The sequence below is a fragment of the Sinocyclocheilus anshuiensis genome, unplaced genomic scaffold (genome assembly GCF_001515605.1).
Source record: "Sinocyclocheilus anshuiensis isolate Anshui unplaced genomic scaffold, SAMN03320099.WGS_v1.1 scaffold603, whole genome shotgun sequence".
In the NCBI taxonomy this organism is placed as follows: Eukaryota; Metazoa; Chordata; class Actinopteri; order Cypriniformes; family Cyprinidae; genus Sinocyclocheilus; species Sinocyclocheilus anshuiensis.
The window spans coordinates 653348-657995 of record NW_015551055.1 but is presented as its reverse complement, the minus strand read 5'-3'; the positions used below and the strand labels follow the sequence as shown (position 1 = coordinate 657995).

General features: G+C 34.8%; 1 pseudogene; it reads left to right on the top strand.

The window, feature by feature from the left end:
- Nucleotides 1-725: 725 nt before the first annotated feature.
- LOC107661974 (G2/M phase-specific E3 ubiquitin-protein ligase-like) overlaps nucleotides 726-4648 on the top strand; it is an 8218-nt pseudogene continuing 4295 nt past the window's right edge.

Genomic DNA, 4648 nt, shown 5'->3' with positions numbered 1-4648 from the left:
CTTTGAAATAGTATCACACAATGCTGAAGTTAATGAACATTTTTGATTAAGACAACGTATGTTACACAATACAGATATATATTACTACAGTGATATTTCAGCTGTCCGTTATTGCTGTGGAAAGAATCACGCTTCTGGGGTTATTCATGGTCTGTTGAAATTAACTTGTTTATGCTTTTACACATTTAAATGTCATTTTAATGTTCGATGGTTGAAGGGTGAGTAGAATAATGTCATCTCATTGTACCCAGTTTAAAAAACAAACAAATACAACAAAAAACTTATAATTGCATTCATAAAGCGAGTCTTTCAATGATTGTTTACAGCTTAACGGAAGTTACATCCATAATTCGCACAAAGTGTCTTGGGGCATAGGAATAAGGAAGTGTACCCAACTATGACGACTTCAGCTGCTGAGAAACTTGGAAATGTGGAAAAAGGTTCATAGAACAAATATCAAGCAGTTAGTGTGTAAACAACATTGACACAGTTGACAAAGTTTCTTTCAAAGGCACAGGCGTGGGCTCAACACCTGCACCCACTTAAAACCAGTTTTTGGAATACCGAAAACACAAATGTAAGGAAAGAATTAACTTTTCCTTGGGCAAGAAAGGAGGAAGCAAACATGAGCAGAAGAAAGTACAGGTGTAGTGTAATATTCAAATAGATTCAGCGATACTTTGTGAATTGCGCTGTCACTAAAGTTATACTTTTTTTACGTTTTAATGTCTCTGCAGAGTCGTTACTTAAAACCAAAATGAGGGCAAACACTCCTCTTATTCACTGACCCACAAATAATGGCAAAAGATCTCCTTGTGATGGCTGCAAAAAAAAGAAAGACTTTAACAACGACATGGAGGAAGGACCCTATACTTCTCTACCCAGATGACTCCGAAGTCCTTAATGTTCCAGGGACACAGAGGCCCTTTACACTGAAAGACTACAAATCAGAAATTGGAAAAGAGTATGCAAGGATAAATTTGTTCATTTGCAGAAACTTTGAAAGTTAGTTAGCTAAAATTCATGTATCGTTTATTTGTTAAAGCATAGCATAAAATCAGTAATGAGCCATCGTTTTTTAGAGTGTAGTCTCTGTTAGGGTTTTACATTAAAAGAGCAACAACAACAGCAGCAACAGCATGTTGTGTGAATTAGGTACTTTTTTATTGACGTGAAATTGTAGCAAAAATGTCAGTGCTCTTAACAACAGTTATTAGCTGAACACATTAATAAATGACAACTGACACTGAACATGAATAAATACATGAAGTAAAATACAAAATAAAAAAATAGATGTAATGAAGACCAAGTTCCAGTGAAATATCTTCACAATACTCTATGATGCCTTTAAGTCCATCATTTTGGTGTTATTGAGTGGCAGTTTCTCTCTGCAGATGATGAGGTTGTGGGATGTGATGCATCTGAAATACACAGTTGAGTTTAGAGTTACAGTTTGTCTCTTCCATTTGTTTATGCAAAAACAAGTATGTTGACAAAGGCCAAAAGAAGAACAAATGGACATTATGTGAGCCCTTAACAATCCTAAAAGAAAAAAAGAGATATAAAGTCATGGCATAGCTTTAATATTTTTTTTGTGACTGGGTATGTTTATGCATAAACCCAAGTAATAATTACAAAAAATCGAACAATATGGATTATAAATGCAACGTCTCTGTTACTTACTTAATGGAGAAGAGGAGAAAAGTATCGTCAGCTCACCAGAGCTGCTCACACTTACATGTGACAGAAACACTAAGAAGAGAAAAGAACATGTTTGTTTGGAAACCAGTTACAATTTTAAAGTTACATTACATTTACATTTAGTCATTTAGCAGACGCTTTTATCCAAAGCGACTTACAAATGAGGACAATAAAATCAGTCAAAACTAACGAAAGAGCAACAATATATAAGTGCAAATGACAAGTCTCGGTTAGCCTAAAAATTTAAGTTAAAATTAAATTTTACAAAAAAAAAATTATTTTAACTAAAGTTAAATTTGATTAAAGAATCGAATCATTTACCTGTTGAGAGTGTGTTGACAGTCAGTGTAGTTGGATCACTGAGCCCCAGAAAATCAATAACGAGGTGCTTTGACAGTTACAGATTTGAAAAACAAAAAGGCGAGAATAAAGAGCCCTAAACTCTAACACAAAGAACCATTTTCAGCATAAAGGGATTCTTCAGGATGCTATGGTTCTAAATAGAAGCATTATTACATGTAAATAACCTTTAAAGAACCATCTTTTTTTAGGGTGTATTTCTGAACATGTTGCGTAACAGAACCGGTGTTACAGGTTTGTTTGATTTGTTAAATATTTTCTGTATGTACTAATATCATGAAATTTGCACATTGTCACATTTGTGCTGATGATGATGATCTCTTCTTATTTGCAGAGAACACATGGAAGTGTATGTGCCTGTGATTGCTGAAGAGGATGATGATCTGATGATGACGACAGCACACTGCCTTGACCTCCCACAACCGATAGAATAAGCTACAAAAGTATGTTGATTGGAGAATATAATTATACAAATAATGATTACATTGATTAAAATGTACTTTATACAATCTTTAGGGGACAGAGCCATTTAAAAGCTCCTGGCATTATTTCAAATATGTCCCTTGCCAGTGATAGAAAACGTGTCAGCAGATTCAACATAACGAGATCCAGTGTGGGGGATAGGGCAGTCAGAGGATTTAAACGCGTCTCAAAATTCAGTGTATCAGAAATCCATGTTTGTAAAGTTCTCTGATGATGCTGGCACATTGGAAGAGGGTCTTGATACAGGTGGACCAAGAAGGGAACTTCTCACTTTACTGATGAGCTGCCTGCGGAATCGTCCCATTTTTAATGGACCACCCAATAGCAGCTTCCTGGTGTACAATTCAGTTGGTATGTTTTTAATTTGAATAGTTGTTTATGTTTTGTAAAGGAGTACCTGTTAAGTAAGGTATAATGTACATCCAGCCGGGTGTTATTGCAGAATAAGGCCCGACAGGCTTCTCAGGACTCTGACGCCAAGCATAGGGCTTTTGTATCAGCCTGAGGGGCTTTATTTTGTGATGATAACCGACTGGATGTACATTATCCCGCTTATTGCATGGTTACTTCCCACATAAGTAAATAACTGGATGCAAAATATTGATTTGTCAAAATATTTTCTTAGCTGATCACAAAGCTTCCATTAAGAAGTTCAAACTAAACAGACATTTAAGGGATACATTACAGTCATACCTCTTATTAGATGGCTTTTTACCACAAAAGGCAGAAGAGATATTGATTTGAGATTAAATTGTTTTAAAATATTGCATTTTTATTAGCTTATCCATTACAGTGTACAAAACAAAAAATTATTCTTGCAAGGAGATGAACACACCAACAAAATTACATTACAGTTAATACTGAAGTCCAATTAAATGTTCAATATAATCAATAACTATAACAGAGAAACTAGATATTTTAATATTTTATTAGCTCACCAAATGCAATTCTAAGCTACATATACATATATGTACATATAGCACAGTTACCCGGATGAGCCTGTGTTAACAGTTTCTACCGGTTGTTATCGGGGAATAACAAACAACTAGGTGTTGTGATTGACCAATCAGAATCAAGTATTCCACAGAGCCGTGTAATAATGAAAAGTTCCATCTGTGTAACAAACACAGTTACTATGACTGTCATGTGTGATTTCACTTTACTTTCTGTGGCAGCTGTTAGGGAGGATGAGTATTTATTGGCAGGGAAAATAATTGCAGTATCAATAGTGCATGGAGGACCAGGGCCCCATTTTCTTTCAAAAGATGTGGTAAACCCACTGATCTATAATAGAGAACTGGATTGCTCAAGACGTCATGAAAGTGAAGCCGCCGTGCCGCCATATTGGTAATCCCCACTATTCCCATACATGCCATTGAATTAATAGGAAATCGTACAAATTTAATGAGAAAACATCACCTAACAAGTCAGCGTTTTTAAATTTGAAGTATCTCTGTACATTCTTACAATTCAAACACCCTAGGCATGTAAACGGTTATTTTTTTAATGTCGTGAATTTCCCCTGCTTATTAAAAAGCTACATTCATTACAGTAGCGAACATCATGAACATGATAAACACCAGACGGACACGACCTCAACATATATATAACAAATGACAAAGTGCTCATTCTGAAATCTGAAGAAAGATTTATGCTTTGTGTACACATGTACCTTTATTCGCCTTGTACAGTTATTCATTGTTTATATAATTTTGTTATAGTGTTTTTATTCATACAGTAGGCGCTAACTGCAAATGTTTCAACAATGATTTCGTTAACAGCATTCATTTTGAAGCAGGTAATGATTTAAACGGTGGTTAAATTAATTATTAATTTAGCATACATTTACATGGAAGCGGTAATGCTAGTAAACGTGCGCGATCTTGGCGAGTCTGAAAAAGATGTTTCTCAATCAGGACATTAAAAATAGACACATCATAATTTATTCAGAGAAATAACTGACTACATACAGTACAGACATGAAGCTTTATTTCAAGATGGTAAGTTAAGCTTTTCATTTCAGTATAGAGCAATATAGTAACAGAGGCTATTGTATTATTCATTGTATATTCAAATCAATTTCTGATACTATTACGTTCATGTT